The sequence below is a fragment of the Macrobrachium nipponense genome, chromosome 17 (assembly GCF_015104395.2).
Source record: "Macrobrachium nipponense isolate FS-2020 chromosome 17, ASM1510439v2, whole genome shotgun sequence".
NCBI lineage: Eukaryota > Metazoa > Arthropoda > Malacostraca > Decapoda > Palaemonidae > Macrobrachium > Macrobrachium nipponense.
Window position 1 is genome coordinate 2,654,550 of NC_087210.1, and position 11,268 is coordinate 2,665,817.

Consider the following 11,268-nt stretch of genomic DNA (forward strand, 5'->3'; position numbering starts at 1 on the left):
CCTCAGTTTCATCAACCTCTCTAGAACTAAATTAATCATTTTGATTAACCACTATCAGTTTCTCAACTGTATATACTTAAAACTATTAACCATATACTTCCTCTCGTAAGACCTGGTTACCAAATTCAGTTCACGTGGGGTCCCCAAGGGTAATATTGGCTACCTCCCAAGAGTATTAGCAAACCAATGCTTTTTAGTCTCAGTGGGTCGAGATAACCAAAGTGAATGTCCATACAAACCAAACCAATTCTGGTTTAGCAAATCATTGCTTCATTCTCATTTCAAAATAGGATATAACCCAGGATCTCACAAACCAGTTCTGGTTTAACAAAGCTTGAATTGCAATATTAATTCTAGTTTTAAGATAGATCTGGTGCCTGGTTTATATTTCACCAAATTTATCAATTTCACAAATCAAGTCTCTTAAAGCTTTAAGCTTAAATTTGTGGTACTAAAGATTTCTTACCCCATGCTTATATTACGAAAATCAGGTTGAAGTGAAGACCCAGAAACAATCTTTATATAATTCCACAAAAAAAAAAAAAATCATACCATGTGTATTTTAAGACTCCATATAAACAATCTTAATTTTCGCGTGGCCAGCATGTCAATAGCGTACCGTATAGCCTACTATTACGAAGGCTATTGGGCTATACTTTCTCAGCTTCTTTGGAGACACGAGGCTAATGAGGTTTACACTTTCAGAGCTTCATTACGGACAAACTACCACTTATTTACCACGGATTTAAATTCATTATAGGCCTAGTTCCAGCTATCCGTCAATTGTCTATGGAGATCTTGAGAGCAACCGAACTGGCGGACCTGAAAAGAATAGAAGTTTGTCATAGTTGATCTGTTTGGAGTAATTTAGTTGTAAGTTACTTTTGAATACTCAAGATTTCATATATGGCCTACTTTGATGAAAACTATATACCTTTAAATACACTAACCATGAAAACATCTAATCCCAATATCTTCGAGACTTAATGATTATATCTTCCAGTATCTAATATATAATTTGGCAAAGCAGCGTAACTAATAAGTCTTAGTGAATGCTACGAGACTAGAAACTATACTTTCTCCAGAGACTACAAATAACTATGCTTTTTCCAGAAGTTGCATTAACTTAATTTTTCCTCAAGTGAATTTTATAATTTAAACTTATTCGACTTTTGAAAGTTCAATCTGATGACCTGTCACTATATAAAGTAGCTGTTGCTTTATAAACCTATCTGAGAAATATTAAATTTATGGTATTAAGTACTTGGATCACCTCTGTTTACAGTTACCTAGTCATTTTGGAGACTAATTGGCCAAGTCAAAAACATTAAATTTACAGACCCTCTTGGTCAGTGAGGGGTAAAATGTTAAGACTATTGACCTGAAGACCTTGTTACAGCAGAGTAACGCAGAGCATAAAAGGAGCAATCATTATTACCCTTTAGTTAAATTGTTTATATACTCACAGATCAGTTACTAACTGCCGGCCCTACATGTGTATACTGCCAAAACATGAGCTATAAACAAAGCCTGACGAGCGAGACTTAATTGGCTCAGTGTTAATGGCAATGTTAAGAATCACACAGGCAACACAAGATTAACCTCCATATCTTACAGGCGCTACCTCTTCACAAACCACAGGTTAAACTGTTCCTAGGGATCTAACTATTTAACTATACTATTTTATTAGGCAATAGTGATTAAAGACAGTCATATGTAAGGAAATCTTTGTCTTAGCCTAGGTCAGGTTACTGCAATGGAGTATAGGCCTAACTGTCACAGGTTAAAACTGGTGTGCTCTAAGGTTAAAATACAGCCTTGTGTTTGATACACTATTTGAATTTCCTGTTTCCAGGTCAGACAGGAATGCTTTTGTGTTAGGCTGAAAATTAATAGGCCTATCTTAATTTAAAATTCTAACAGCAAGCCAAATTTATATGATCCACCCGAAAAATAAGTTGAAAACTTTACACTGGCAATCTAGTATAGGTTTAAAAGTAACCTTTAGTCTCTAGATATTAATACAATGTCCTACCACCATTTATGTTAATTTTTGTAAGTCTAAGTGCAAGCCCCTCTTAACTTACGATAGACCGAAGTCTATCGTAAGTCAAAGGAGATTCTCCCCCCTCCAGGGGCTCTGCCCCTGAAGGGGGGAGAGTAGCTTGCAAGGTTACATTAAAAAAGCAGAAGCCACCTTACCTTTCAATTTTGAAGGAAAAATATTTACCATCGAAGCCTGAAACACCACTGCACCAGTTGGTCTGTTATAGGTCTAGAGTTATCAAAGTTGAGCCAGAAGTCTCCAGAGACCTGAAGAGGGTTCAAGCACTTGTTACTCGTAGCCAAAACTGTACAAATATTAAGTAGAGCATCTTAAATGTGTTGTCATGGGCATAGACAAGAAGTTAGAACATTTAAAATTTCAACCGGAACTCTACCCACAAACGTGAACGTTAACCAAATCAGTCATTGACTAAGCCCCGTACACACTATGCATCATGATGCTCGCAGTGTTAGATGGATGCGTTGAAAAACGGGTTTTTTCAACACGTAGCTGCATCACGAACGTGTCGATGGGGCCGAGCCATTTCATTGCGCAGCTTGTGATGCACCAACGATCAGAGGGGGAGGATGTCCGCTCACCACCAACCGCCAAACCCTTGAGAGGACAAGGGCTAACATTACATTTTATTGAATTACTGAAGGAACATCCATGTTTGGAACATCAAATGCAAGCATTACAAGATGAGAAACATCAGGAGTGCAAGCTTGGAAACCATAAAATCAGAGTTATCGAGTTTTGTAAACTGTACATTACGGAATGAAGACATTCTACAGGGAAATGTCTGCAATCAAAGCATCACAGAAGTCTGGAGCTCCGAAGTTATGGTGTTTTGGTGAGCTGCGTTTTTTGTAATAAAAAAATATTTGTGTACTTTGTACCTATATTTGAACCTTTCAAATAATCCTCCCTAAGGACATATAGATGGCTTCACAGGTTTCGGGGATGATCAGACCGAGGCTCTGTTTTGAAATCCTGGTTGAATATAGTTATATTTGTTTTGTATGGCTTTTGCCTATTGGAAATTTGCTTTAGCACATAAACATTTGGTTTGTATAAAATTTGCATTATAGCTTGGCATTTGCTTTTGTATAAATTGGGTTAAAATTCTTCTCATGTAAAATATTTGCTTTTCATTACTGTTTTTTAATTTTATTTACGTATTTATTATGATTTTTGCCTGGAATCTTTTGAATTTTGTAGGTGAGTATAGCAGCATGCTCCTACACTCCATTTGATGTATATCAATAAACTTTTTGAATTTGAATTTGATTATTGGAGGCTTGCATATGATCCTCCAGCTGCAAGTGATGGCATAGTGTGTACCAGGCTTAAAAGCTTTAGAGCACTTTAAAATCCTTACCAGTGTCGAGAATAATGTAATATTTAACAAGAAATTTAACCCACAAACATTTAAGTCAACTACCAGCATCAACAGAAAATCAATCAATCAACTCAATAACTCACAAGAAACATAAACCCACAGACGAACACATCAATAATTATCAACCAAAACTCGAGAACAAGGAACAAGGCAATACTTACCACTGTTAACACATTTGAAACAACCAAAATCTCGTTCAACAACCGAAAACGTAACTTTTGCAATAACAATTCCAGAATTTCCGTACGCCTCGCCCACGGAATAAATAGTCTCTAGTCTATTGTTTCCGTAACGCAAGGAACACACTTCTTGCCATGGACGATGGAATCATGGGAGATCTGTAGTTCTACTAACTTACTGAATATTTGTCGCACGAATGGTAGATGGTAGTTGTAATATCATCATCAGTCCGTGTAGTATGGACTGAATGCGAAATACTTCGACGATATTTCTGTGTATTTTCCAAAATTTCCAGTTATTGTATTCAGTATTATATTTGGTTAGGTTACGAATCTCTTTAGTGTCGACGGAGAGACTCGACTTTTATATTATTATTATTTTTTCTTTCTTTCTCTATCACAGTCCTCCAATTCTACTGGGTGGTATTTACAGTGTGGGGTTCCGGGTTGCATCCTGCCTCCTTAGGAGTCCATCACTTTTCTTACTATGTGTGCCGTTTCTAGGATCAACTCTTCTGCATGAGTCCTGGAGCTACTTCAGCGTCTAGTTTTTCTAGATTCCTTTTCAGGGATCTTGGGATCGTGCCTAGTGCTCCTATGATTATGGGTATGATTTCCACTGGCATATCCCATATCCTTCTTATTTCTATTTTTAGATCTTGATACTTATCCAGTTTTTCCCTCTCTTCCTCTTCAACTCTGGTGTCCCATGGTATAGCGACATCAATGAGTGATACTTTCTTCTTGACTTTGTCAATCAACGTCACGTCTGGTCTATTTGCACGTATCACCCTATCCGTTCTGATACCATAGTCCCAGAGGATCTTTGCCTGATCGTTTTCTATCACTCCCTCAGGTTGGTGCTCGTACCACTTATTACTGCAAGGTAGCTGATGCTTCTTGCACAGGCCCCAGTAGAGGGCTTTTGCCACTGAATCATGCCTCTTTTTGTACTGGTTCTGTGCAAGTGCCGAAAATTCGCTTGCTATGTGGTTTATGGTTTCATTTTTCGTATTGCACTTCCTACATATGGGAGAGATGTTATTTCCGTCTATCGTTCTTTGAACATATCTGGTTCTTAGGGGTTGATTTTGTGCCGCTGTTATCATTCCTTCAGTTTCCTTCTTTAGCTCTCCCCTCTGTAGCCATTGCCATGTGTCATCGCTGGCTAGTTCTTTAGTCTGTCTCATGTATTGTCCATTTCTGGGTCTTCATCTACTTTTATTAGTCCTTCTTCCCATGCACTCTTTAGCCACTCGTCTTCACTGGTTTTCAGATATTGCCCCAGTGCTCTGTTCTCGATGTTGACGCAGTCCTCTATACTTAGTAGTCCTCTCCCTCCTTCCTTTCGTGTTATGTATAGTCTGTCCGTATCTGCTCTTGGGTGTAGTGCTTTGTGTATTGTCATATGTTTCCTGGTTTTCTGATCTATGCTGCGGAGTTCTGCCTTCGTCCATTCCACTATTCCTGCGCTGTATTTGATTACTGGCACTGCCCATGTGTTTATGGCTTTTATCATATTTCCGGCGTTGAGTTTTGACTTGAGTATCGCCTTGAGTCTCTGCATATATTCTTTCCTGATCGTGTCCTTCATCTCTTGGTGTTTTATATCCCCTCCTTCCATTATTCCCAGGTATTTGTATCCTGTCTCATCTATGTGTTTGATGTTGCTCCATCTGGTAGCTTTATCCCTTCAGTTCTCGTTTACTTTGCCTTTCTGTATGTTGACTAAGGCGCATTTTTCTATTCCAAACTCCATCCTAATGTCCCCAGATACAATCCTTACAGTCAGGATTAGGGTATCTATTTCCTTGATGCTCTTACCATACAGCTTGATGTCGTCCATGAACATCAGATGGTTGATTCTGTTGCCTCTTTTCTTGAGTTGGTACCTGGCATCCATCTTTTGTAGTACTTTTGTCATGGGAATCATGGCTACTACGAAGAGTAGTGGGGACAGTGAGTCGCCCTGGAAGATCCCTCTCCTGATATTAACCTCTGCTAGTCTTATTCCAGAGCTTCTAAGTATTGTATTCCAGTTGCGCATTGTATTTTTGAGGAAGCTGATGGTGTTTTCCTCTGCCCCATATATTTTCAGGCATTCTATTAGCCATGTGCGTGGTATCATGTCGAAGGCTTTCTTATAGTCTATCCATGCCATGCTTAGGTTGGTTTTTCTTCTCCTACTGTTCTTCATTACCATTTTGTCTATCAGGAGCTGGTCTTTTGTGCCCCTACACTTCCTTCTGCAGCCTTTCTGTTGGTGGGGGATGGTGTTTGTCTCCTCTATGTAATTGTATAGCCTTTCACTGATGATACCTGTTAGTAACTTCCACATTATTGGTAGGCAGGTGATAGGCCTGTAGTTACTGGCTATATTTCCCTTACTCTTGTCTTTTTGTATTAAGGATGTTCTTCCTGTGGTCATCCATTTGGGTGCATGGTGATTTGAGATACAATGCTGGAGTTGTTCTGCTATTCGTGGGTGTAGGGCCTCGAAGTTTTTGAGCCAGTATCCATGGACTTCATCGGGACCTGGGGCTTTCCAGTGTGGCATTTTCTTTAGTTGGTGTCTGACTGTGTCTGTCGTGATCTCTGTGAATCTTTGTTTTATTCGCCATGTTTCTTCTTCCTTGACTTCCTGGAGCCATGTTGCATGTTTGTTGTGTGATACCGGATTGCTCCATATGTTTACCCAGATTCTCTTACTTGGTTCGGCTTCAGGAATTTCTTGGTGGCTGTCTTCCCCTCTTAGTTGGCTGTATAGTCTTTTCTGGTTGGTTCCGAATAGTTTGGTCTGTTGGTATCCCTTATTCCTGTTCATGTACCATTGGATCTTATGTGCTTTGGCCTTAAGCCTCTGATTTACATCTTCTATTGTGTTGTTTAGTCCCCTCTCTTGTACTTTGTATTTCTCGTTGAGTTCCTCCCTTGTTTTCTTGCTTCTTAGCCTTTTTTTCTGCCATCTCTTTCAGTTTACTCAAGTCAGATCTCATCACCATGATTTGCTTTTCCAGGAGCCTTTTCCATGGAGGTTGCTGTTTTGGTTTCTGTTGGGTTGGTTGTGCTGGTGGTGTTGGTGTTCGAATCCCCATCAGTTCTGCTACTAATCTTGCTCCTGCATATGCCAAGTTATTTGTTTCTGTGATACTGGTGGTGTGTATTATGCCCATTTTTTCATTGACCTCACTTGTTTTCTCCCTTAATTTCTTGGTGTTGTAGGCTTTCATGGAGGGGATCTTTGTTCTCTCTGTAACTGGCTCCATCCATTGTCTAATCTTTTCTACCCATTCCGTCCTCTCTGTTACTTCGTCGGTGTTTCTTCGTGTGTCGTTGTTTGATACCTCATCATCCCTGTCGTCTTCTGTGGCATCGTCTCTCAGTTCGTCTTCGTGTAATTCGTTGTTGCGTGACATTTCCCTTTCCAGTTCTTCTCTTTCTGTTGGGGAGAGCCAGTTATTTTTCTTTATGTTCCTTACTTGGTCTGCCAGCCTCTGCTCTGTTTTGGGGGTGTTATTCCTCTCATTCCAGATGTTGACCAATCTTCTTCTATATCCTCTCTCCGTCGGCTTGCTTCTGATGTAGCATCTCCATATTTCCTTATTTTCTTCTCTTGTCCATTTCTTCCTTTGGTTTGCTTCTGTAGCTACAATCTCAGGCTGTTGGTTACTGTCGTTGTGGTGATCAGTTGCTGGATGACGACCTCCAAGTACCTGACCGTCTTCCCCTTCAATTGGGTTGAATACCTGGCTGCCGGACGAAGCTCCTCTGTTGCCAGAGGTTCCATTTACGTCGTTGTCGTTTATTCCTTCATTTCTTAACATCATTGCTGAGTTTTGCTATTTAACCCATAGCTGGACCCTACCCCATCAGGGATATGTACTCATTTACAGTTGAGTAGACTGAGGAAATTATGGTAAAGATCCTTTCCCAAGGAATCAAAGCCAAGGAGAGCGGTCACCCATCCAACGACTGACCAGCCCCAATGTTGCTTAACCAGTCCATTGACGACCTAACCCACTCTGCCATGGCGCCACATTATTATTATTATTATTTTGTTCTAAAGGGTCCACAATAATACAAAGTGTAAAAAGTCTGTGTATAATTTTGAAGACTTTACAGATAGCTTTCGAACCCTTCCCTGGGTTCATCTTCAGTCCAAGGACTGAAGATGAACCCAGGGAAGGGTTCGAAAGCTATCTGTAAAGTCTTCAAAATTATACACAGACTTTTTACACTTTGTATTATTGTGGACCCTTTAGAACATTATATATACTCTCGTGATAGAGAGTTTTTCCCTACTATTATTATTATTATTGGTTTCATCATCATGCGACAAAATAATTGATTTTTGAATTTCAAAAACCAATTGAATGCAAGATTGAATGGCTACAGAGTAAGATAACAGACTAACCTTTCAATGCAATTTTGGGTTATGCAAACTATAGGCCTGAGCGTCTTATAGTAGGTGTGCAGACGGCTGTTCGAGTTGATTTTGGCTGTTAGGCATACCTACGGGCTGCTCTAGGAGCCAGAGCCCCAGCTGGCATAAGGCCAACTTTATCTCAAATAACTTTAGGCATAGTCCTATAAATGCCCAGTTCTCTGAAACTAAAACTTCAGTGACCTTGAATACTCAGCACGATAAAAAAAATAAAAAAAATTTTAAAATCCATTCTGCGTTCACCCTGACTGAACTTTTTGAATATTTTGGGGGGAAAGATCAACCAGCAGATGAAAAGGTTGCTTCTGTATTTCCCAGTGGCGTCAGGAGGGTTTTTTTTTTTTTTTTTTTTCGTTTTCGTGAATGAGTCTTCAGTTGCACGTTCAAGGCAAAGCACCAGAAGGCAATATGAAGGTTTTTGGGTACGCCATTAGGCCTACTCTACATGATGATTACTAGACTCAAGATAATGTTATGTTTTATGGGAAGTTGCATTCTGGAGGAAACTTCAGATATGCTTCACTGAACTGAGATTTCTCTAGTCCTAACCCCCATAGGGAGGTTATAGTGTTGTCAGTGCACCTCCCACAATGCACTATGGGCATTACCCAAGATTTCATGCAACGTCCCTTCGACCCCCTATAGCTGCAACCCCTTACATACTCTTCACTGTAGCTACCTCCTTTCATATTCAAACCTTTTTTTTCTCTCTCTCAATTTCCCTCTCAGAGGTAAATAACCTCATTATAGGTTCAAGCGCTTTGCCTTTGGCCTAAATTTTATATTCCATTATATTCTCCAGTCTTCCTTCGCCGTGTCCATTTTAGCAAGAAAGGTTCCTTCACCATTCCTGTTCAGATGTAAAATTCCGTCAGTGTTACGTCCTATGTCAATCTCACAAGAGAATCGTCTGATTAACTCTGTTGTGGGGAGGGAGGTGGCATTACTGGTGTTCTTTAGTCTATACTGGTAGCGTCATCCAATTCACTCGCCTTTTGTCTCTCCTTTTTAAGCACAAAAATTAAACCTCTTAGCCAGAACTTCACTGGAAGCAGCAGCCCTTGTATGACACTAGGCCTACTCTCTTTTAAAATTAAATTTGTCCGCCGATGACTTACACTTCGATGATGGCTTGTTGGACAAACCATTTCTGTAATCTAGAAGATTCCCACGTACCATTGCCTGGTGCATCTGGGAGATATTGCTATAAGCCAGCTTAACAAGAGAGCATGGAGATTGGTATACAATCATTGGTCTTACCCAATACATCCTCCATACTTTTATCATCTTTACCAACTTTTCCATTCATATCACCCACAAGTATCATAACCTTTTTTCTGACATTTCATCTATACCATTCTGCAGTTCTATATGAAATTCATCTTTTTATCACTTCAGAGTTTATTCTTTGGTGCACAGCACACTATATTATGAATAATGTACTACAGTTTTTGTTTGTTTGTTTGTTTGTTAGTATGGTGTTTTTACACTGCATGGAACCAATGGTTATTCAGCAACGGGACCAAAGGTTTTACGTGACTTCCGAACCACGTCGAGATTAGTGAACTTCTATCACCAGAAATACACATCTCTCACCCCTCAGTGGAATGCCTGAGAACTACAGTTTGGATTTGAATCTTGCCCATCAGCATTCTACTGCTCAGTAGTCTCAGTGCACTGGGGACCCAACCTACACAACCAGTCACAGGAGTAAAAAAATGTAAATGGTCTATAAAATTTAACGTATATTTATTGCATGTACCCTCAACAAAATCAGCATTCAATAATTGAAAAACATGCTGTAGTACAGCAAAGTTTGGTGTAGCATAGTCACAACATATACCAGTATATATACAGGCTTACGACGTTCTGAGGTTACGACGCTTTTTCTTAAATATTCATTGAAAAATCCGCCCTGGGTTACAACGCTTGTTCCGAGGTTACGACACTGGCGCTTCCGACGCTCCGAGTTTACGACGCTTTTAAAAAATTCATACTATGATAAGAATCCTTCATAGTTTAGCACAGTTTCTCTCTCTCTCTCTCTCTCTCTCTCTCTCTCTCTCTCTCTCTCTCTCTCTCTCTTTGTATTTTCCGACGAAAATAATCACTAATTAGTGTATTTGATGTTTAATGTTTTTTTCATGACTAAATACATTTTTATTTTATAATACAAAATTATTTACTAATTTTCAAATATTAATTTTGATTAATACTGTATTAGTAAGTTTAATAAGTTGAAATGATATCACATAATAAAAATAATAATTCTCTCTCTCCTACAAAGATGTATGTTTTTTTGTATGATAAATAAATGATTTACTATTTTCAAATATTAATATTAATTTATACAGCAATAATATCAATTCATTAAAGAAAATACCATAGTGAATTAGTAAGATTTTAGCTTATATTTAAAAAATTATGGAATGAAGGAAATCCCAGTCTTCTTCAAGTAACTTCCAGTAACCTTTTCTCGAGATCCAGGTACTAAAACTGTCAGATATATCAAGTTCTGTGACAGCCAGGAGGGGGAAGAGCTGCAGTGTTGCAATCACGTGGTCCTGAAATTTTCCCCTCTCTCTCTCTCTCTCTCTCTCTCTCTCTCTCTCTCTCTCTCTCTCATTTACTGAGACTCAAGATTTTTTATGTACTTGTACTATTTGTTTTTAATACTTTCAAATAATAATAATAATAATAATAACTGTAATTACAAAATTCATTTGTGATAATATTTTAAAGAAATACAATACGTACTAATCTATCCATGTCACTTTTAATTAAGGTTAACTCTCTCTCTCTCTCTCTCTCTCTCTTTTGCCACACAAGATAATAATGTGTCATAGTGGTAACTCCCTCCCTTTCTTTCGCTGGAAGCGTTATAAGTATTTCTTGAGAGAACAGAGAGATAAACACTCCCTCTCTCTCTCTCTCTCTTTTACCGAGATGAAAGAATTTTTATGGTACTAGTATGTAAAATGTTTAATGATAATTTCAGTTATTTAATAATAATAATAATAATAATAATAATAATAATAAAACTTTAATTACAAAATTCATAATGGTCGTATTTTAAAGAGATGAAAATGACCTTTCCATTTCACTTGTAAGGATAATTCCTCTTTCTTACTGAGATGAGATAATTTTTATGGTAGATGCACGTGTTTATTATATTTTCAATAATAATAATAATAAT

The 11,268-nt window shown here is 38.5% G+C and overlaps 1 long non-coding RNA gene across 1 annotated transcript; it reads right to left on the reverse strand.

The window, feature by feature from the left end:
• Positions 1-557: 557 nt before the first annotated feature.
• LOC135195992 (uncharacterized) lies at positions 558-3,715 on the reverse strand. The gene is made up of 3 exons (XR_010310255.1): positions 3,611-3,715; positions 2,203-2,313; positions 558-822 (listed from the first exon to the last, which is right to left on the reverse strand). It is a non-coding gene; the product is annotated as an uncharacterized LOC135195992 (long non-coding RNA).
• Between the last annotated feature and the right edge of the window lie 7,553 nt (positions 3,716-11,268).